At 38.6% G+C, this 24,820-nt stretch overlaps 1 long non-coding RNA gene across 7 annotated transcripts in view; it reads right to left on the minus strand.

Annotated features, from left to right (window-relative positions):
- LOC144286757 (uncharacterized) overlaps positions 1–24,820 on the minus strand; it is a 123,329-nt gene that overhangs the window by 71,544 nt on the left and 26,965 nt on the right. For 6 of the 7 annotated variants that reach the window (XR_013354709.1, XR_013354710.1, XR_013354711.1 and 3 more), the window contains exon 4: positions 12,295–12,474. The exons of the other annotated variant lie outside the window; for it this stretch is intronic. This is a non-coding gene — a long non-coding RNA (uncharacterized LOC144286757). The remainder of the gene's footprint in view (positions 1–12,294; positions 12,475–24,820) is intronic. 7 annotated transcript variants of the gene reach the window in all.

Consider the following 24,820-nt stretch of genomic DNA (forward strand, 5'->3'; position numbering starts at 1 on the left):
TCAAATTGGTTAACACAGGCTGGTGAGATTTGTCCACAAGGAGTGAGGAAGCCTCCATTTGCTGCAAGCTTTTATTCAGGAGTTGTCCTTAGACTCTGTGGGCTGGCATCACCAATATATTGGCCCCCTACTGCTCGCTTTCTTGGAGTCTATTTTTAATCCTGGAAGCAATATAACATCACTTAAGGAAGATTATAAATCAAGTAAAAAAGATCTTATCATCTTAACCTCACTCCTGTTTTCATTTCTGTGTGTCCTTTCCAGGATTTTAATAGAGCCTTTTGAGTAATTACGAAGTGCCCGGAACACTTGGTTTGCATTAGCTCATGTAAGTCCCATGACAAAGCAAGTACTTTCCTCTTTTTAGAGGGAAGAGCTGAAGATTTTGAATAACCTCCTCAAGGTTATCAAAGTACAAGTCACAGAGGCATGACTAGAAAACTAGTTGTTTAATTTCCTAGCCCAACCCTTAAGAAGTAACTTATATAGTTGTAAACGTAGTGTGAATACGATTTTGTGTCCTGCATTTTATACTTCATGTTGAATTCAAATTCTCCTTTCCCATGAGAAAACAGCCTGTTACCATTGTTCCCATAGCAAGGTTTCTCTTAAAATAGATATACTACAACCTCCTTCACCATTTTCCTATCATAGGACATTGGATTACAACCAAATTACCATTTTGGAATTTTATAGTTTTATAATTAACACTATAATGGCTATCTTAATGCAAAAAGCTTTTAATACCTTGGGGTTTATTTCTGCTATACTTTACAATGCTTGGAAAATCTTGAAAAATTTTTTTATATGTGTAAGGCCTAAGTGGGACTTCTTCCATTGTTTCAATTTTGGCTGGGCTATCAAAACTGAAAAGTTGTGTGACGAGTATTCCTACCCTTTAGAGAGCAACGACTTTCTGTAGAGAGAGATGATCACTTATACATGACCTACAAAGGAGGTTGCCAAAAGCAAGTCAGCTTTTCCTAACCTACCACTACCTACCTTCTACTATAGAACGCAAGTTAAGAATGCATTAGGCAGATTGATAATGTTTTAGAACAGTTGTCAGTAAGTCTGGCATTTCTTCTTTCCTCCTCTATGTTTTCTTTCTTTCTTTCTTTCTTTCTTTCTTTCTTTCTTTCTTTCTTTCAGAGAGAGAGCATGCTCAAGCATGAGGCAGGGCAGGCAGGGCAGAGGGACAGGGAGAGAGAATTCACATTGGGCATGGAGCCTAACGTGAGGCTCAGTCTCACAACCCCGAGATCATGACCTGAGCTGAAATCAAGAGTCAGATGCTTACTGACTGAGCCACCCAGGTGCCCCCTCTCTATGCTTTCTTAACCAACCTCAGGCCAAGTGAAGAAATTTGAGGAATTTGAAATGTGAGGAATTTGAAAAACAAAGAGGTTGGCTCCTATCTGAAAATTCTAAATGCAAGAAGTGTCACACATAGCCAGCTAGTTGGGGCCTTACTCAAGTCAGTACATCAAGGTTAGTTTTCATTGGGTTATTTGAAGAACTCACAAGATACCACTAGGCAGGAAAACCACCATTTAGGTATCTGCCTCCACCATACAGCACTGGCCCCAGATCACAATTTCAGCAATTGATAAATAACTTCAAAGCCCCGATTTCTCCTCTCTGATTCCAAATCACAGAAGGGACCAAGAAACTACATAGTGATAGGCACCTGGGTGGCTCAGTCAGTTAAGCATCTGCCTTCAGCTCAGGTCATGATCTCAGGGTCCTGGGATTGAGCTCTGTGTCAGTCTCCCTGCTCAGCAGAGACCTTGCTTCTCCCTCTCCCTCTGCTACTCCCCCTGCTTGTGCTCTCATTGTCCCTCTTAAATAAATAAATAAATAAAATCTTTTTTTAAAAATAAAGAAACTAGAGTACGAAAAAAAATGAATGGAAGAATAAGGTGGAAAATAATGGAATATCCACCTTCTCTATTAGGTTTTCAAGCCTCAAATTATGAGTCCAGGAGAGAAGCTTAAAATAGGATTATATAGAGGCACCTGGGTGTCTCAGTCAGTATCTGACTTTCCATTTTGGCTCAGGTCATGATCTCAAGGTCATAGGATCAAGCCCTATGTTGTGCTCTGCACTCACGGGGAGTCTGCCTGAGATTCTCTCTCCTTCTCCTTCTGCCCCCCCTTCACTTCTACTCCCCCCTCTCTCAAATAAATAAATCATTAAAATATTATATTTAAAAATTCTCTCTCCCTCTGCCCCTCCCCCCACCACATTCATGCTGTCATGCTCTCTCCCTCCATCTCACACTTTAAGAGCCTGTGTGATGTATACCGAAAAATCTGTGATGAAGACCGACACCTCTTTGCTTACAATTTCAGAGAAGAACTCAAGCAAAATAAAAGCAAAAATCAGGAAAAGGAAGATGACAAGGAGAGAAATGGACTATAAGCAGCATATCAAATGTAGATTTCCACAACGTTGAGATGCTCAGATCTGTCCTTTGTCTTCTACAGAAGGACAATAAAAATAATAAAAATATGATTACCAGATGTGACTTATTTCCCTTTTACTGTACAGCTTGGTAGAGAAAATAAATATAATCAAATAAGAAAATAAATAAATAAGATTATATAGTGAAGGATTTTGTGTTTTGTTTTGTTTCTTAAGCTCAACTTGGACTTTTGAACACCTTAGAATGAATTTATAAGAAGTTCCTGTCCAGGGATAAGGAAGGAAAGTTCAGCACAGAATGTAAACAGCCTATTAAGGAAGAAAAATACAATTATTTCATAATTTCACACCTCTAAACCCAGTTCATTCAATCAACAAGCACATAAAATTTTAAGCTGTGTTCCAAAACATTTTTATGAATTTACATTATCAGCATTGAAGGAAAATCAGTACCATAATGCTCTTGCTAGCTTTAACAATTTTCATTTGATGTTTATTATAATTTAATATGTGCAATGCGACCTCAATTAAGTGATTTTTATTAGCATAGTTAACTATTTTTCATTTGTATTTCTATCATTTGTATTTGTTCACTTACAAATTAGCTGTCACATTGACCAGCATATCTAACATATATAATTAGTTAATTATTTTCTTATAAATTTGCATGCAACATTAAGAGAAGAGCCCAACTCCTTTCTCTGTTTGATTCAACTGTTGTGGTCATCTGTAATTTGTCTCTCAGTGTAAAATAATTTTTTTACATATGAAATTTTAAATATGTATTGAAGCTCCAGTTGTTGACTTTTTCCTTTTAATTTCTCCCCTTTGGAAATTTGGGGGTGGGGGAATATTTTTTTTCTTTATTCTTTTGTCATGAGATCTCTAATGTTTAAATATTTGACTGTTTCTCCCATCTGGAGCTCATTTGTATAAGGCTCAGAATCTGATAAGCATGAGTTGAGTCTAATAAGTTGGCTGGGAAAAAACTGTTGTTTGTATGGATATATCACTTTCAGCCGTATTCATATTCTAGTTTAAAGCACAATTGTTCTCACTCTCTAGTAAAAACTGAAGAGACTTTCATAATAAATTTTCCTTACAAGAAGAGTCCAGAATTTCCCTTTTATAAATACCAAGCTGCCTGAGTTCAATTCTTTTTTTTCCTGCCTCTGTGTCCCCCAACTTCTCCCTCCCAGAATTTACACACCATCCATTGTCAGGGATGCAAACTGCTCTACACTTTGTTAATATCCAAGAAAGGCCATCACCTCTGAATCATTTTTTCCCCAAACATAAATCCTTGGGCCAACAAAGAAAAGTGGTATTTTTCCATCTCCATAATTCCTGTTATTTTAAGTCTATCCTTTAACCAAAGTGGCTTTGTGTTTCTTTTTCCTTGATAACTCACAGGTTCAAATGTAAAATTTATTATTACAAGGAACAATTATGAGGTTCAAAGCATAGTGTGTGCATTCCATGCTTCTAGCTTCTGGTACTGATATACAGAATGAAATGCTTGTGGTTGTCTACTCGCATGAAGTGGATGGGTTCCAACCACCGGTGGTGAAGGGCTTAATGAATATCTGCCTTCGTCAGACCCAACAGGGACCTAGCATCATGGGAGGTTGCCCAAGTGCCATATTGCAGGCATCTCAAAAACAAACTTTGGACCATTCACTTATTCATTCCAGTTCCTCTTCAACGTCAACAGTGGCAACCACCAAAAGGTTTTGCTAATTTTCTTAGTTTGAACATTACTCTAGATTTTGAGATTTCAGAATCTCTCTTCAAAACAATGAACTAGAAAAACCACAGACTTTTTTTTAACACCTTTGTTTTTTATTTCTTCGGTGAGGCATGTTTACCATTTTGATAACCTACTACTCAGAGTCTTCCTTATTTAATAAGATAGGACATTTATATGGCAAAGCAAGAAACCCAAACAAGATATTCTTAATAATTCCTGGCTGTTTCCTCACTGTCCCTGTTTACTTTTTTATAAGATCAGGACATAACAGTTCCTTTTTCTGTGACCCTATAGCACATTTATAATCTTATTATAGAAAAAAAATAGTATTTTAAGTACACGTGTATGTGCTTGTCTCATCCAGAATACTGGAGAGCTTTTTGAGGACAAGAATTTATTCTTTGATCTCCATTTGCCTGGCACCTAACACAATGTCTGGTATTTGCTGAGTGCTCAATAATTTACTTGTATAAATGATTAACTTCTTATCTAGGATACTTTAAAAACCTCAAGATTTTTAAATTATTTGCACATCAATGTCATGCTCTCAACAGTGCTTTTGCTGCTAAATGTTCAATAACTGTCAATAATAGTTAAAGCCCTAAGCAATGCTACTGAACATAGTTCAGCTGACTTTTGGTGTACTCATGGACTCAAATCTGTGTTCTTGGTGTGATAAAGACTGTATATATGCACCAAAATCCATTACCTTTCCCCATTGGAAACACACAACAAGAATATATTATTTCCTATCATCCTTTGCAGTCAGATGGGGCCATATGACTTAATTCTGGCCAATAGAATGTGGGCAAAAGTTATAGTAACCATTTTCCAGCTCAGTTCATAATAAAATCCCACAAATGATCCTTGCTCTCTTTTCCCATGTATTCCTGAAATGACAAGGATCTAAGAATCTATAATAAGGTAGAATTATAATGGAAGGAACTTGAGGCCTTAAGTGACCACATGTCAAGCTGCCTGACCACAATTAGCCACTACACAGGGCCATGATATGAGCTAGAAATAAATCATCATAGTGCTAACATTCTGAGATTACAAGGTTTGTTAGTTACAGTATCTAATATTACCTGAACTAATTTTTAAATCAGTCTTTTGAAGTGGGGTGCTCACATGGCATACACCTGAAATTCATGGCATTGGCTTACTGGTCAGTCAGCAAAAAAGAAACCAATAGGTGAAGGTGGAAAAGTGGAGGTCCAGTTTATAGTATTCCATGGTATTCCATTTGTTTCCATTATCAAAACAAATGGTAGAACTACAGTAACTAGAAAGGCAGACTAGATTTCATGTAACTATTAAGCCTGTAGTTCTTATACAAAAGATTGATAAGAATGAGAATTAACAGTGTCCATTTCCTACTACTGGCTACTCTTAGCAATTTAAAACAAGAAATCATTGAGAACAGATAAAAACTAGCTTCTTTTGAAACAGAAATCAAGGTGGATAAAGTATGCAGATATCAGAAACTTTTAGGCTGAAAAATATGCTTCTATACGCCAGGTAATAGAGACAAATTGAAGAAGGCTCTGAATGACAAAAGTACAGCAAGATTCTTGGGAAACACATAGATACAACCATAGATGAAGATCAGATCAAGGGTATGACCTTCAAACATATTCTTTCCCATGGCTTGGAGGAGGCTGAAACTGACTTGGAACAAGGTGGAAGAGGAAACAAATGAAATCAGACTAAAGGAAATAGCTATGAAGAAACTTCAAATGTGGTTACTATCAGTTGGAATGGTCTAGAAATAAAAGGTTAAAGGACACAATAATTTTGCATAAAATAGTATCACAAAGGATACTGTGATTCTGGACTAAAAAGACTGACTTCTTGATCTTTAAGATTAGTGCTGGGCCCCCTGACTTTCACCGGGCCAAGTACAGTCTCCAATACCTACTTCATTCAGGCCATGAGGGATAGTGGATGACAAAAGAGCTCCCAAAGGCCTGAGGCAGGAGCCATCAAGAACAATAGAGAAGTGAGGTTCTAGAGAGCATGATTCAGGACTAAATGAATTTTCCCTACCCAATGAGTAGGCCCTTCATAATCTGTATCTAGAAGTATGTAAAAATTGCTGTGGACTGGTAATAGTTACACATTTCTCATTGTTTTTGGTTTGTGTGTGTGTGTTTTTCCCAAACAAGAGTTTCAAATATGGTGTGTGTGTGTGTGTGTGTGTGTGTGTGTGTGTGTGTGTATAATCACTGCTGGATATTGAGTGTGTGAGTAAGATAGTTCATAAGTTCAAGGAACCTCCTTCAGTTCTGATTCAGAGGTCTGAACATCATGGAAGGATTTGGACTTTGAGCTTGATGCAATGAGTACCTTGGATCTTCTTCCTTCAGAAAAGGCAAATGTCTTCCACAGTGTAGTGGGAAGGTGAAATGAATGTTTGGTGACTACAGTTAGATGGGCAGAGTTTGGCTAGCTTGTCATCAAATACATTTCCTTTCTTTCTCAGTCACATAGATAAGAACAATAGAAGTTGAAAAATGTAGCCTCAGTATAGACTCATAATGGAGGATTGCCAAAGGACTATGGGTGGAAATAATGTTCACCATTTCCAGGCCTGACTCATAAAATGGCACACACAAGAGCCTCTCACTCTTTCCCCACTTGTTAACTGAATGGAGAAGACCATGAAACCCTATGAGAGGGCAGACCTAGAAAATGGAAGAAGCCTGGGTCCCTGACTAGTCACTTGGAAACATGTTCCAACAGGGATGATTCCCTGCAAATACATCTACTTCCTAATCCCTGGAACTGTTGAATCTGTTAGAATACATGACAGAGGCAAATTAAGGTTGCAGATGGAATTTGGGTCACTTGTCAGCTGATCTTAAACAGGGAGATGATCCTGGATTACATAGGTGGGCCCAATATAATCACAAGAGTCCTTGTATGTGGAAGAGAGGGGAGAAGAAGCAGTCAGAATGATGCCATGTTAGAACGTGACTCCCAGTTACTGGTTTTGAAAATGGATGGAAGAAGGGATACAAACCAAGGGATAGGGGTGGCCTCTAGAATCTGGGAAAAATCAAAGAAATGGATTCTTCCCTAGAGCTTCTAGAAGGGATCACAGCCCTGACAAAATCTTGATGTTAGCCCAGTGAAACCCACTTTAGACTGCTAACCTACAGAATTATAAACTAATCCCTTTGTATAATTTAAGGCACTAAGTTGGTGGTAATTTGCTACAGCACCGATAGTAAACTCATGCACAGTCACTAACATTACATTATTAAGTTTGAATTAAAGGACATTGAAAAAAATTCCTCACACATCTCTTTCCATCACCCTACCCAAACCTATTCTCAGATTGTTCATGCATACTAAGTCCTAGAGCCTAAACAGCTTTTATTTGTGGATACCTCCCAGAAAGATTTGAACTTTAGAGGTGAACAAAGTATTATAGTTAATGGATAAATCTCTACCAGATGAATTTTAGTGGGATCTAGAAAGAGATCTCTAGAAAGAGAATTATTATTCTGGCCCACAGAATGACAACATGGAGCATTTCTAGGTCACTTTTCAACGTTTCTTTTCCTGATTTCAGATGACCGTTAGTTAAAGAGCAAGAAAGCTGCTAAAATGGAGAATTGAGCTCTAAGCTACACCAGAGACTAGTTATCAGACTCAAAAAAATTGTTTCACCAGTCTAGCTCGGGTTTTTTTCTCCAAAATGAAAGGAATCAGCGAGGCAAAACTTCAGATCCCTCTTTGTTCTAAGCTGCTATGTATCAAATGAGCCTTTATTTCTCTAATAGCTCTCATGCAAATTAGCCCATTAGTCAATATAAATTTTTACATGTTTGAATCTTTCCCATTGTAGTGGTTCCTATGACTAATAGGCAACGAACAAGAAAAGTGCAAACAGTGGTTATGTCAGAATAACCACTTGGGAATTATAACACTTTCTCTACTTAATTGTGAAGTGGTTTGGAGAAGTGGGGGAACTTTCTTTTTTGACTCGGGGAGAAACTGTCCAGGGGATCTTTAGTACTTAAAGTTTCATCAGCAGACATCAGATGCAGTTGAAATCCCACATACGTGGAACAACAGTCAGGAAGGATGGAGAAAGGGTCAGAGTTCTAAAAAGGAAGAGGAGCACAAAATCTCCATCACCAGAGAGAGAGGAGAATAGTCTCTCTGCTTAGTTGACGGTCATAAAATTCTGAATAGGAATTCTGTCTCACAGCTGTTAAAGGAGCCTAGGAATACAACAGTGGCCAATGATTGAGAAGCAGCTGTTCATTCTCCACGTTGATTATACAGGAGGAATTGGCTTGGCAGTAAAGCAAACGGGGTTTAATTCAAAGAAAAATTGCCAAAGAAACAAACAAAAAAAAACCCACAAAAAAACAAAGATAAATTCCAAAGTGTGTATGTGGGGGGGGGGGGGGGGGATCAAGTAGATAACAGAATAGGAAACTATAATAAATCACAAAATCTACCTTTCTGAAATTTGAAAAGTGATTAAAATTTTCTCTGCCTGGTATGCTATCTGATGGCAGAAAGATGTCCCAGTCAATCTCTAACAGTCTTGTGGGGAGCACTCTGATGCCAATCTTGTTTCTTTTATGTTTCTCCCCCAGATGTGCACACATATGTATTGTGCACACAACAGACATGTTCTTCTTCACACTTCCCTTTGCAGTATTTCCCACTCTGCTGTAGGCCCACATGAACAGAAAGTTAGAGGGAAGTCAGCATGGTCCTGAATGCTCTGGCCCAATGGAGGAGGTCTCCATAAAGGACAAAGACAAAATCTGCAACTTTCGGATCACCTTCACAAAGGCTTCCCTTTCGTCATAATTCCTGGTTAGAACTCACAGACCAAGAAGAGGATTAGCTAGTGCTTTAGCACTCTGCAGTATATCCAAGCCCCAGACAACTAGATGTGAGAGGTTTTCCACCGAGGGCCACGAGCATGGGGATACACGTAGATCTGTCGATCTGGCCGTGTTTTTATGGGAAGTTTGCAGTGACAGCTGATGCTCAGGCTCTGGCCCCCTTCAGCTATTTTGGACCTGCTTGCTTACTTCCTACCAAAGGAAAGTGTTTTAATTCCGTCCAAATTCAAAAACCAAACCCCCAAATTCATGGGTTAAAGGAAACAGCTTTGTAAACAGGCGGGACAGACATGTTAATACATTGATTGGAAACATGCTATTTAAATTCAGACTAGTTAAACAGGATGCCCTTTGTCACTGACCAAATTGTTAAATTGGTGCCTTGGCAGGAGCCTTTTGTACATCTCTGAAGATTCCCTGGATCCAAACCTCTGTGGTATTAAAACAAACAGAGTAAATATTTTCCTTGCAGTTTACATCCCAGATCTAAATATTTCCAAGCACGTCAAACTCACTTTTCTCCACCGCTCCCTGCAGGGTCCGTGTAGACTTCGGCTGCCAAAGAACCCAGTTGAACTCTCCTTGCTTGGGAGGGGCTCCATCCCTGAAGACAGGCGAAGCAGCCAGAAGCAGGGTCTCACAGCTGTGCCGCTCTGCTTGGCAGCGGGAGCCCGCACAGCAGCAGGTGTGCTCTGCTCATCCCCACCAGGGAGGGAGGGACGCTCTGTCCCTGCTGTTTGCTCCCTTCCCTTGAACATCTGCCGCTTCCCTTTTACCTATTCCTGGAGAAGTGCCAAGCACCTGCCCTGGGAACCCTGTGTTTCCTTTCATTAGCTTTTACTGCGAAGTTTCAGCACTTTTGGCTTCACATAAGCCAGTCACATCTGGGCAGAAGGGGATTCCTCCAGAGAACCCAGCAAAGGGTCCTAGCAGACCCTCTCTCTCCCTCTCCCGGGTCTTGGATTATAGGGTTTTTAGTCCCGAACTCTGTTAAAGCTCTCATAGAAGAAGAAAGCAAAAAAATCACAATTGGGGGTGATGCCATTTTTGTCCGTATTTCTTTAGACTGTGCAGCATCTTGGGGGCTTACTACAAAAGTGTCCTAACGCCACCGCACAAGCAGTGCTCTACTGTTTAAAGACTGGTTCTTTTCTAGTTGCTGACAGCAAATTCTCAAGCTGCCATAACAAATTCAATTTAACTGAACTCCACCAGGAAATAATGAATATAGCTGTGGGCACTGATATCCTTGTCTTTGGACTCAGAAAGGTTGTCCAAAGTAGGGGATATGGATAACTCTCACTTTCATTATTATTATTGTTTTAAACCGGTCAAGTTTTTATTAAATCTGCATAAGTAAAAACCATATCGTGAGGGACCGGGGGGTAGGGCTACTGAAAAGCAGGAGACAGGCCACCGGAGGAGGGGAAGGGGGATGGAGGATGGGGGATGGGCTCCCACCTTTGAAGCACAAACTTCCATCTACTTGGAGATACTTTGTGTGAGTGGGCACTGGGCTGCACCACCCAAAAGTCCTCCTTCATTGAAACTCTGGTTGTTTGTCAGCTGCTGAGGGTTTTGTCAGCTGATGACCATAAGCCATTAGCCCTTCAAGGATTGCCTCGGTTACAAATAGCTTCCTTACCCCAAATCCATTCCTAGGTGGACCATATCCAGTAACTGACTGATGAGGAAATGTATGGGCCTGTCCATATCAAGCCAACTTGAGAGAACTCCAGAGGGTCACCAGAGCTCCAGAGGTCCTATGGGATCCAAAAGACTGTTTTGGGGAGTCCACTCTCCCTCCATCCAGTCTGCCTTCTCTCCTCCCTCTATTGGTATAGATCCCAGGGGTAAAACTTAATAAACATCCTAACCCCTGACTTCCATCGAAATCTGCTTCCCAGGGAGTCCAATTTTGACACATCGGCTCCAACCTGGCCCATGTCGGAGAGTCATTTCTGTGTTTGATGCAAGCATTCAATCAATCAAATATTTGATAAATGGGTACAATGTTGTAAGCAGTAGCCATAAGAAACTCAGAAAATAATAATGTCAACATCTATCTTGGCAAGAGTTGATAGCCAAGTTGGGTAGATAGTACAGATATATAAAAAGATAATCCATAAGATTATATAATAAATGATAATCATCAAAGGAGTATGTGACACCGAGATTTATCACAAGGGAAGATTGGTTTTAAGGACAAGAGAGTGGGTGGTTGTTTGGCGAGCAACGGGGTTAAGGTAACCCTCCATTGCCTTCAGGCTATTCTTCTGTGAAGGTCAATAGCTCAGTGTATGAAGAGTCCTCACCCTACAGATAGATGAGCTTGATTCCAAACAGCCTTTCTGCTTCTTCATACCTCATCATGACAATGTCTAGACAATGTCCAATGGCAACAGGTAAAAAACACACTTCCAGAAACACTGTTGCTGTGGGATTTGCCCTATGCTACCCCACTGTTCGTTATTGCTTAGGTTCCAGGAGTTTCTCAGCCTCCCCCATCCAAGCTCTAGCACTGGCATCCGGAGAAGGTGACCTGCGCTACTTGCTGGGCTAGTCTGTGGGCTCAGTCTTGTAGTTTCAAGTCCCCAAAGCTAGGTTTTGCTCTTGTTCCTATCCATCTCATTTCTGCAGAGATTTCCTCAGTTCACCTTGCTTTCCTTGGCATTCTCATTGCTTGCATGTCTACCTCAAAATTCTCTTCTCCATTTTGCTTTCCTAGGTTCTATCATTGTCCATGATCTCTCAGCTTCTGGCTAACAGTCTTTGTTCTTTGTACAAAATCACAGTCCAAGACACAGTAACTTATTATTAACTATGACCTAAGGCAAGTCATTTAACGTTGCTCATCTTTCGGTAGTTTATTTGTAAAATGAGGATACTAATTTCTACCTCTCATAGATGATAATGATAATGATTAATGAAGTATCTTGGAATCAAGAGTCTCCTGGGAAGAAGTAAAAACAAAACACAAACACAGAATCCTAGCAAAAATCATTGCAACTTATCTAACATTTACTATATGCCAGGTACCACGCAAAGTACTTTATCGTAATACATAACCTTTCAGGAGAAATTCCAAGGAACTGGATGATAAGCGGTGCCAGTTGGTACTCAAAATATGATTTCGCTTTTGCTGCTCTGACTTTCTGCCAGAAATACAGTCTGGAATCACTTCCTGTCCATTTTTACCCAGGATCTTCTTTCCTTTCCCTCCCATCTTCCATTCTTACCCCTGCTGCATCCTAGCTTAAGCCTGAGATGCTTGGAGCCAGGTTAAGGAGAGCTTCATGTGGCAGTATCATGCCTGTCAGGACAGAGATCTCATCATTCACACTGAGTCAACAAGATCTGCAGTGGTGAGCTGAAGCCAGGCCACTGTCCAAGCTGTGATCAATCACAGGATGATTAATCTGAAGAGGACACACAATATAGGATAGGGTCAGAGATATGGAAGCAAAATGTAGTGCAAAAACAGGAAGGACTGATGAACAAACAATATCTGCAGGGGTGCCTGGGTGGCTCAGTGGTTGAGTATCTGCCTTTGACTCAGGTCATGATCCTGGAGTCCTGGAATTGAGTCCCACATCGGGCTCCCCACAGGGAGCCTGCTTCTCCCTCTATCTATATCTCTGCCCCTCTCCCTATGTCTCATGAATAAATAAATAAATAATTTTTAAAAATCTACATACATACAAAAAGTTAAGTTGGAACTATTTCAAAATAGTGGTGGATAGGGATGCCTGGGTGTCTCAGCATTTGAGCATCTGCCTTTGGCTCAGGGCGTGATCCCTGGGTCAGGGATTGAGACCCACATCAGGCTCCCTGCGAAGAGCCTGCTTCTCCCTCTGCCTATGTCTCTGCTTCTCTCATGAATGAGTAAATAAACAATCTTAAAAAAATAAAGGTGGATATATGGCTTCCTTAAAATTATTTTTTGAATTGAGCTGTAATTCACATACCATAAAATTCATCATTTCAAAACATACAATTTAGAGGTGTTTAGTATATTGACAAAGTTGTGCTACCATCTGCACAATATAATGCCAGAACATTCTCATCACCACAAAAGGAAACCCCATACCCATTAGCAATCACTCCCTGTTCCCCTCACCCCCCTCCCCACCACACACACTCTTGGCAAACACTAATCTACTTTCCGTCTCAGTGCTTTGCCTATTATGGACAATGTGCTTCAACCTCTGGTTGGCATTGTTCTGCTGAATATATTTAAAGATACTGATGGAATACGTAGCTTCCTGGATACCTCCACTGGTTAATTCTCACATGTTACATTGATGTTGGTTTTGTTCTCCATCAAGATTTTTATGTCCTCCTCTCTTCCTTTCCACCTTCCCTCTGCCAACTGTCTGCACGGTAAAGTCCCAATTTCTTCATTTGAGTTTAAGATCCTTTAGCCTAAATTCCATCCTCCCAATAATTTTGCATTTTCTTACCTCCACATTTTTGTTCACATGTACTCTTCAAAAAGAATCCAGACTTTTCATAGTCTTTAAGACCAGATCCAATGCCACCTCATCCATTGAATTTCCCCAGATCAATCCAAGAAGTTAAATCTTCTCCTCTTACTCCCTTTAGTTCCCAGTGTACCTCGCACCACTCCATGGCCCTTATAACTATGCATTCACCAGTGTCCTTTTGTCCTCCTTGACCACAAGCTCCTTGATTGATGATGGCACCATGTCTCTTTGTCACCCACAGTGCCTGGCACACTGTCAGCACACAGTAAGTGCTTTCTGAATGCAGATAGATGAATGAAAAGGAGATTGGATGAAGTACTCAAAGTAACTCCAACTCTGATAACCATTACATAGAGTTCGGGAATTAAAGACCAAAATAATACTGTCTACAATATTATAAATGCAGCAGTTTTACTAGGTAGTTCTAAACTTTGGATACAATAATAAATGCTAGGGAATTCTATACATTGTTGGAAATACACTTAAAGATCCTTGTGTTAGTAGAGAACTTATAAAATATATAATTACTGGTTTTTAAAAAAATGAAGACCATTTGCTCAGTCAAGTCAGGTTATTATTCTATTGAGATTTAGATGTTAATTGATATTCGGAATGTGGAATTTGAATTCAATAATTTCTCCTTTCTTGGCAAGCCATTATCTTCAACACTGCCACTCTTATCCTGTTATATGAAGGATTTATGATAATAAATCACCATAGTAATTATTTCTAGACACACAGGGAGATCCACATATAACTTGCATCTCTCCCAACACAGTTTACCAGTGTTCCTGCTGTCCCACCCAGTTTACTTTGAAAGTGGGAATTTCACTCAAACAAGCTTCTTTCTTTTGACATACGTCTTAAGGTATCATTAATGACTCATTGTGCAAACATTTTATGAAAGTTCTATCATGTTTGAGGTACATTGTTATACAGAAATTAATACGCTAAGTCCTCTTAGTGGATCTTATGGTTTGCTAATGGATAAAGATAGCTAAAAATAAGTTCAAAAGATGCATGCAGAAAAGGAGTTCAAGGAATGGTAAGATGTTAAAAGACTGGTTAAAAGTGTTTTTTTGAGAGGCGCCTGGGTGGCTCTGTGGGTTGAGCATCTGAATCTTGATTTTGGGTCAGGTCATGATCTCAGGGTCATTGGATGGAGCCCAGCACAGGGCTCTGCGTTCAGCAGGGAGTCTTCTTGAAGATTCTTGCCCTCTGCCCCTCCCCCCACTCACGTGTGCACACACTCTCTCTCTCTAAAAAATGAATAAATTTTTTTAAAAATGTGATTTTGGGGGGCATACTAGGTTTTATCTAATAAGCCCTATGAATGTCAAACCTGATCATTTCTCCCTTTATAGTCTATTTACTGGGATGCTCAGAACCAATCTTTGTGGTCCACCTCTAGTCATATTATACTTTGAGTGACTAACTTACTTGGAAATTTATTGTATAAATTTGACATATTTATGGAACCTCTGACTTTTTCTTGCTTTGCCATTTTTATTTTCCCTTCATCTACTCTTTCTTTTGTATTTTATTTTTGCTTTTGTTTTCTTTTATGTATCTCTCTAAGCCACCTAAAAATGTATTTTAGGTGAAGTGGAACATAAGTAATAATGTTAAAGTAATTCGGAGAAAGGCATAGTAAAGAGAACTGTAGACTTTTTTGCACCTGTTCACTCAGAGCAGTTAATCACATTTTTAAGCGTCAGTATATCATTCAGCTAAAAACTGCAAAGGATGTTAATTAGAGAGGAAATATTTACATGCATTTTAATCATAGCATGCTGATTCACACACCCTAATTTGAATTGTTTGGTATGATTCTAGTCATGTAAAGGAAAAACAAAATAACTAATTATAAAATTTGAAACCACTAAATATATGCTCTATGCTCACTTATAAATCTACCACTCAAATCTTCATCTGTATGAAGTTAAATTAATCAATGTATAGGTAAAGGCAATCTATACAGAGTTGATCTGCATTAATGTATTTTGAGGCAACGAAAGAACGATGTTTGTGGAGTCCACAACAGTAGTTGAAGTTCCCTGGCTGAATGTTTTGCATGTAATCTTCAGATGGGTCCTCAGGTCAGTCCCAGAGGCTTGTACTGTTCTCCTCATCTCACCAAGAATAAGCAGAGGCATAATGAGGTTCAGTACTAATGTTACAAGCACTACTGTATGTGCTTTGCCTACAATGACCCATTAATCCGCTCATAAAATCCATGTAGCAGGGCCTATTTATTTTTAATCTTCATTTCATAATTGAAGAAATAAGGGGCAGAAATGTTACATACGTTGTCCAAAGTGATACGGCTGGTGATCAAGTTGGGATTCAAAATCCAATAATCTGACTCTAGAGCCCATACCCTTAACCACTAAACTAGTCATTTCCCCAAATATGCTAAGCAAATGGCAGACATTCCTGTCCTATCCAAGGTCTACTTGTTGCCCTGGGATTCAGTTCAAACCACACCTAACTGATATTCCTTTTTTGCCGGCTTTAGACAGAATTGATTATTCCTTCCCCTGGGTCTTCCTAGCATTCTCTCTCATATATTTATAAGACTTTTCATATCTTCTTTTAATAATCTTCTAACATATATATTTGCCTTAAAAATATCATTTTCTTACTTAAATGTAAGGATTACTTAACGATGAAATAACTTTTATGAAATACACCTTGAAAATATAAAGGAATCAATGAATGGACAAATGAAAAACCCTATGATATATACCCCTGGTTATTACTGACCTATTAAAATTTCATCAATGCCTGAAATTCCACAATTAGAGATTCATTACTTTGACCTAAATCTCTTTATCATTTGAAATGAAAAGATTTTGCAAGGAGTTGATACATTAATTTGTATGTGCTTTTTATGTTTTAATATAAACATACTTGTTAGATTCTTCCCTGAGAATAGTTTTGATGGAGCAAAGTGCAGATAGAACAACAAGACGATAATTCCTGGATAAAAATCATAGGAGATAATCTCTGAAGGAAGTTAAGGTCAGCTGAAGTAGATCCTAAATAATTAATTTTGTAGAATGGTTATTAGACCTTTCTTTTCTGGCCTGGCCTTTACTAACATTCTCAAACCTCATCTAAAGAAATATCTTCTAGAAATAAAATCCTCCCTTAAACCAGGGAAGTGGAGGATGACAAATTGAGGATATTGAGTAGATTCAAATTGACAGATTCATAAGATTTCAAATTGTAACCTGTGGTGCCCAAACTTAGATGGGCAACTGAATCACATGGCAGGCATTTGAAAATGTATCTTACCTGTGCCTCAACCCTCATAAATTTCATCTGAATCTCTACAGACTAAAAAAATAAAAACAACATGACCTCCTCCCTAAGATTCTAACAGAAACAGCTTGGCAACGGAAAGCAGATCTGCTTTTACAAATCAATGTTTTAGGATACACATCATCATATTTAACATGGAGTGTGTGTGTGTGTGGGGGGGGTCCTAGCTCTAAAGATTTCTCCCTGCTTTCTAACACTTCAGGCCACAAATACCCTTAGTATTTGGATAGAGTGTATCCTTGACACTGTGGATTGCCCCAGGGCCAGCTTCATGGGTGCTCAACCTAAAGCAGTCACAAAGATCACAGTTAGAAGGATTCTGCTTGCTTTGGTAGAGCCACCTGCCTTAAATTCTTAGTAATTTTTTCTTAAATTTTTGTTAAATTTTTTCTTAAATTAAAGAAAAGAATTTTGAGAGAGTGCATGGATGGAGGTCAAAGCAGGCAGTAGTAGGGGCAGAGTGAGAAGGAGAGAGAGAATCCCAAGCAGGCTCCATGCAGCATCGAGCTAGACACAGGGCTCAATCTCACAATCCTGAGATCACGACCTAAGCTGAAGTCAAGAGTTGGATGCTTAACTGACTAAGCCACCCAGGCTCTCCTTTCTAATTTTTTTCTGTCTCTGCCTCTGTCTCTTCTCTCTCTCTCTCTCTCTCTCTTTCTAATAAGTAAGTACTTAAAAATTTTTTTAACATTTTTTATTTTGTACTACCCCAGTAAATTACATTGCTGGTCTAGGGTGGCATTTATTAGGTGTTAGTAGATGTTGTGGAATGTCGGTGGCAAATAGTGATCAGCAAATTTTTAGATCTAATTAAATAGATGACAATGAAGTAGTTAGTGAAGGGAGTCATTAAATATCTAGAGGATTCTTGAGCAATTCAGTTTACTTGGTGGACTTTACCTTGACTTTTAAAAAAGAAAAGAGAATTGAAGCAGATGCTCCCTAGCATCCCATCAAGTTCTAGTACTGTGGCAGAAACTGCTCTGTGTTCAACAAAACCGATTACCTTTTCTTCCTTAAACCACTGGACTACATTTTCCAACATGCCCTGCAAACAGGTGTGGTCATGTGTATTAATTTACTAAGGTTGTCATAACTGAGTACTGCAAACCAGATGGCTTAAATAACAGAATTTTCTTTTCTCACAATTCTGGAGGCTAGAAGTCCAAGACCAAGAAGTCAGCAGGGTTGGTTTCTTCTGAGGCCTGTCTTTGGGCTTCTCTCTGTGTGTCATCATGTGGTCTTCACTCTATATGGGTCCATGTGTAAATTTCCTCTCCTTATAAGGATACCAGTCATACTGGATTAGAACCCACCCTGATGACCTCATTTTAACTGAATTGCTTCTTTAAAGAAAAGTATCTCCATATACACGAGATACAGGGGGTTAAGACTTCAGCATATGAATTTGAAGTGGGGGGTAAAATTCAGCTAATAATACCACATGATGAAGCTCCAATAAATAAAATATGAGTAGGAGTCTTGGATGCCCCTTTCAGGTCAATTCTATAGACACCTTGCACACATAGCCCTTCACTCTTTTCCCTCTTCCAGCTGCCGGGAATAGAGACCACTCCCTGGACAACCTTGAAAGCCATATATTGAAGACCTTATGGTCCACAAGGTAGAAGGAGCTTGGGTCCCTGATTCACAACCTAGAGAAGGGCCACTCCACCAGAGACACCCACATAGAAGTGTGAAAAGAATAATAAGCTGCTACTAGGTCAGGCTCTGCATTTCAGGAGTATATCTGTTATAGCAGCTAGTGCTACCATGACTAATATGATCATTCAATGAGGATTCAGAGATCACATTCATGTTTGCAGCCACTAATTCATAAGCAATGACTCGGTGCTGAAAACCATGGTAGGTAACATGGGACACAAAGAAATAAAAGGCATGGTGCTTACCCTTAACATTGCTGATAAGGCACAAAACATCAAAACACCATTAAAGGCTGAAATGTAGAGAAATACCTCCGAGTCAATGTTTCAAAAAGTGGTTTATCCCTGAAGGCTGGTAGAGGCAGAAAGGACTCGTCTGATGAGCTGGATGTTGGTTGATCTTGGCTTAAAGCCCGGGAGAAATTTCTATCAGTGAAGGGTATCCCAGGAAGGAGGACTATCAGGCAGGAAACCAAATGTGAAAAGAAGCCAGGCTAAAGTGAGAAATGACGAAAATTCTGCCCAACAGAAGCAGAGAATCCTGCCGGGGAGTGCTAGGCAATAAAGTAAAGCTCTAAGCCCACGCCAGACCCAGAAAAGCCTTGGGAGCTAGGTAATGACTTTAAGCTGCTTTACTCCAGCCCAGTGGCCAGCTCCAAACCTGATCGGGAAAATCCTTCAGAAAATCCTCCCTTCTGTCTTTTTTCATTGAACGTCTACCTCTTGCTTATTGTCTCCCCGCCCCCCCCAGCACTTATTTCTAGAGCTTGTGCTCAGATAAGAGGATAGAACCATAAAACACAACCTCTTCTCTGCAATGGCTCATTATTTCACTATCTGTTCTCTTTTGTTATTTTTATTGCACTATCATGTATGAGTCTCATCTAACCCCCATTTTATCTTAGGGTGTTTTTTTAAAATATAAAACTACCCCTAATTTTAAAAGATTGTCCTCTTGTCCTCATATATATAATACCACAGGGACTTAATTTGGGGTTCTGAAATAAAATATCATCATCATCCCCTTTTAACACCTTGCTTCTATCTGTTGCTACCTTAATTTGACTCTCTTGGTCAGCATCTCTGTCTTTCCCTTGGCCATTCATTGCAAGACTCCAGCCAGCATTTCCTGCAGCACTCAGTAATGCCACAGTAATAGTTTTTCCATTGAAAAATACCACAAGTACAATATTTCCAATGGAAACACCGCAAGAACAGTGTTTCCACTGAACGTACCACAAGGAGAGTGCTTTTGTGGTATCTAAATTCTGAGATGAACTCGTAATGTTCATCTTGGATTCATTATAACTAGAGCCCCTACTTTCTGGAAAGCGCTGAAACAGGGATGGAATTTTTATTTGTAGTTAAAAAAAATACAATAAAAATAAAAGTTGGATGATGCCAAGACAATTTTGCACTTGCTTTTGTGAGTAAAATATAAATAGATTTAGCAAGTAAAAGAATGAGGAAAAACTTCATAAAAAATGTACAGAGAAGCTTAACAGCTGGAAAAGCGTGTGTGTGTGTGTGTGTGTGTGTGTTCGAGTGTGTGTGTGTGTGTGTGCATGTGATAACATTTAAGCAGCTCAGCAGCTGGGAAAGCAACAACCTGTAAAAACACTTAACATTTACAGCCACTCAGTGGCTGGAAAACCAACTTCTCATAAAATCGATTTAACATTTTGGTCACTGTTGAAGACATTTAATGCATGCATGTTTATATATCTGTGTTTATATTGTAGCCCCATGGATTTCAGTGGGTTTTAATAGCCATAAGCTGGAAGAAACCATTTGAAAGCGTTGAGGGCATATATGTTTCTGTACCCTTGACAATAACAGTATTTACCAACACATATAAATGGGTTGTAGATATGTTGGTAAGCGTACCTAGAGTTGGATTAATTACAGTCTTTTTATTAACTTTTGTCTTTGTACCATCTCACTGATCTGTGGTGTCCTACTTTTGAAAGTCATTTTTTTTTTTTAAATTTCCAGTTGGAATTATTCTCTTATTTTCCAGGAGTTTAAGACTAAGCTTCTTAAATCCTGATCTGCCTGTAGTTTGGCAAACAAAGTTATCTGTCAGGATAGTCCAATTTTTTCCATTTCCCTTGTTATGTCTTAAATCAATTCGGTTAAGGAGGGTAACATTTTGCTATTCTTTTTCTTTCAGTCTTTTTTCCTGGTTAGTGCCACAAAGTGAACTTGATTACCAACTGGTCAAAGAGAATTTCATTTTTTAAATGAGGAGGGGGTGTATATCTGAAAAAAGTAATTTAAAATTTTTTGCTTAAAAATTTCTGAAGTCAATAATACTGGAGCAAGGTATACAGGAAAGATGCTAAAACTCTAACACATAGCCTCTCATTTTAGAGATACGTGTCCTTGGAGATGAAAAGTCACAACATCTGAAAATCTGACACTTCACATTTCTACATGTAAAATATAGATAATTGTGCCTGCTTTAACTACCTCCCGACATTATTGAGACTCAAATGAGGTACTGTGTAGAAATGTGTTTAGGTGATGTCAGAGCACTAGACATAAAATATTATTATGACAATGTTAACATTATAACTCTGATGAAAACTTTAATGTATTAGAAGTAAAAGCTTAATCAAAATTGTAATGATGTATATGTTCCTACGTTCCCATTAAGTGGACATTTTTGTCCCTTTGGAAGGTGGAAGTTAGAGAAACTGGAAAGTCAAGAGAGAAGTCATATAGTTGAGCATGAAATGGTCCCCTCTGAATCTAGTAGTTATTTTCTTGGGCTCCTTTCTCTAACCAGAGCCTACCTCTGAGCAGGTACATTTAAATGGACTAATTATTCTCAACCTATTTTCTTTTACTTAAGGTTTGAATATTTTTTTCTGTTGGAAGAAAGGCTTTATGATTATTTATATCAGTGTTTTTTCAAAGCCACTCTGGGAGGGGTAAGATCTAGATGACTATTCTAATTTTCACTAGAGCAGAGTAAGTATGATTAAGGTTTTCTCTTCATCTTCTTCCTTCTCTTCCTTTTCCCCTCTTCCCATGCCTCCTTTTCCTCCTCCTTCTTCTTTTTCTACTTCTATTTCCTCTTTATCCAAGAATAAAGTCTCCCCTGAAAAATGGACTACAACCATCTTTTTCTTACAAGTCATTTTCATGTCATGGAACACCAATGACATTATTATACTTGGTGTCATGATCTCAGTGAAGGGTTCTCCCCCCAGAATGAGTAGAAAATCCTTAACAGACAAATAGTGATAGAGAGTTGAAATTTCAATTCTCAGCAGTTCCCTGAATTTCTAGGCCACTGACTTGCCCAGTTTAAAAACAAAAATGGATAATTAGCCAGCATTTAAAATATAAAAGACTATAAATCTGGAATCTTTCATTCTAGCTAGGAAAACCAAAATCTAACCTTTCTCTTACTTTATAATTGAATAAAGTTCAAGTGGTACTAGAAGTAAAATATGAAAGAGAAAAGTTGTCAAATGTTACTCATCTGGAGTTCCTGAAGTCATTCTTCACTTCCCATAGAAACCTTACTGTCTTTCAACAGAGTGGAAGTAAAAGTAAGATTTGGGGAGGGATGTTACTGAATTTGCCTATGACTTCATAAAGATGCTTATTTGGTGCTCAAGCATAGGGTTACACTTAAGACATTGTATTAAGAAAGGAGCAAATAGCAATATGCCTTAGTAGCAAAACTCATAAAAAATGTTTCTGTTTTTGTTTTTTAAGTTTAAGCTAGAGAGGCGTGAGCTAACACCACAAAAGGTCTCAACCAATGCCTGGGTTCTAGGTCACCAGGCAGGATTTCCACGGAGCTCAAACCGCTGTCCTTTCCTCCCTCCCTGGAGATATCCAAATAGTGCAGGTTAACCACAGACCCCAGTGCTGTGCAGTCATGCTTCCTGTGCGTAAGTGGCAAGGCCTTTGATAATAAGGAGACTTCCAAAGTTTGAAAGTTGTAAACAAGATAAATCAAGAGCTACTATGGCAGAATCAGAAGAAGGAAATGGGACTGGAGAGTCAGTAGTCTAACTGCTCCCCTCTATTCTTCTACTAAAGCAAAGAGGGCATCGTTTAGACACATGGACATTGGGTAATGGGTGATTGCATTTAATTAGGCTTCCTAAAGAGAGGCATACAATGTAGTGTAACATTGGAAGGACTACATTTAGAAGGTAGAGGAATGGGGGGGTGGGAGTGAATGGGTGACGGGCACTGGGTGTTATTCTGTATGTTAATAAATTGAACACCAATAAAAAAAAATTTGGAAAGAAAAAAAAAAAAAGAAGGTAGAGGAATGGGAAGATGGTTGCTTCTATGGCTTAAAGGAAACTAAATCTCTCATTATGGTCAGTGTGTAAACAATCATTATTTGGTAAAGAACAACAGTTGGTCTGCTAGTCTACACCTCAAGCTTACAAGATTCAAGAAAATCTAATTGCTAAGTGGAATTTTTATTGAACAAAACAGGTAATTTATGCACATCAGGAGTTGCACATAATGTATCAACACTTCTACACTGGCCAAAAAGTTTTACCTCAGAGACACACAGGTAGAGATGAAAAGAAATCGGCAGGGAAAGAGTATGTGAGGATAAGAAACAGCAAGCAGCTCCAGCGAAGATATAGTTGGATCTCAGAGGGAAAAAAAAAAAAAAAAAAGCTAAAATGAAAGAAGAGGAGGGCAGGGAGAGCAGAGGAGAAACTTCTGGAAAAAGATACTCTCTTGGCAAGATGAATGGAAAATAAAACTACAGAATGAAAGACTGCTTAAAAGAGCAGTCCCTAATCTTCTGCCAACAGAGGCTAATTTGTATTTCTGGAACTAGCAGAAAGGATGTCAGCTGAAACCCATGTTAGAGCCACCTTGCAGCAAATGTTCCACTGCACATGTGTAGTCAGGAGGGTGTGGAATGAATTTAGGTTTCATAGAGTGAAGAATGACTTCAGGAACTCCAAACATCCCATTCCTGAGCTTCAACTTCAGAACATATGCTCTTTCTTTCTAATTGCACATGGGAAATAAAGAGAACGGACACTGGGCTGTCAATTAAAATCTAAATTTGCCTCCAAGTGAAGAGAAATAGCACCCATCCAGCCATAAGTGCTTCTTTAATGAGGTATGAAGGACTAAGCTTGACAGCAAGAAAAATATTCCAGTGGAGAGTTCTAAGAACAGACTATATACTCACTTTAGATTTGCATTCTCATTCTTTAACTTGTTTTTAGTTTTTGTGAAAGGTGATTACTTTATGCTCTTCTTTTTCCACATTGCTTTCCATGTCATGATAACCACTCAATTGTAGATCCCTAGAAAGTAACTCTTGCTTCGGACTTTCCTCCCTCCTTTCCTCTTTTTCTCACACTCTTCCTTATAGCCTTCTTGTACATTCAGTCGAAAATGCAAATTCTATTGAATTTTTGCAAAATGAACATACCCTGTAAGCATAATCTGCATTCAGACTACAAAATAGAATATTTCTAGTATTACAGAAGCTCTGAATGTCCCCCCTTCAAGTTACTGCCAAAGATAAACATTGCTATAACTTATAATCTATAACTATATAGAGTTATACTATATTAGACTATATTTTAACTTTATATAATTAAACTATATTAATTCATACACACTATTCTCCTTTATGTTTGGCTTCCTTTTTCTAATATTGTGATTGCAACAGTCATCTATATTGTTGCAAAGAAATGATGGATTGTTCATACTCATTCACTCTTCATTGTATGGACATACAATTTTATTTATAGGCTCTTTTATTAATAGATATCATTGTACTTTTTTGGTGAATTTGTGTATATACAACTTCTGGGTCTCTACCTAGAGAATTGGAATTGCTGAGATACAAGCTATAACTATCTCACCTTTAATAACCATTTTGATATCATCTTTGTCAAGTTCCTATTCAAATACTTTACCTGTTTTTTTCTATTGCTTTTCTGCCTTTTCATTGATTACTGGTTTATTTTGAATGAGTTAGCAGTTCTTAATTTAAAGTAGCTCAATTATCCACTTTTTAGCATTTTTATGGCTAATTAGCTTTTTGTATCTGATTTAAGAAATCTTTGCCTACTTAAAGATCAGGAAAATATTTTCCTGTGCTTTCTTCTGGAAGTTTTATTTAATTTGCCATTTAGATTGATTTTTTGTGTGTGGTGTGAGATAGGGGGTATAACAATGACTGCATCCACATAATTAATGAGCAGGAGAGAACTGAGACCACCTAGGACATGACTTAACTATTTGTTCCAAGAAATTCCTACAAAAAA

Source organism: Canis aureus, chromosome 16 (assembly GCF_053574225.1).
Source record: "Canis aureus isolate CA01 chromosome 16, VMU_Caureus_v.1.0, whole genome shotgun sequence".
NCBI classification, from domain to species: Eukaryota; Metazoa; Chordata; class Mammalia; order Carnivora; family Canidae; genus Canis; species Canis aureus.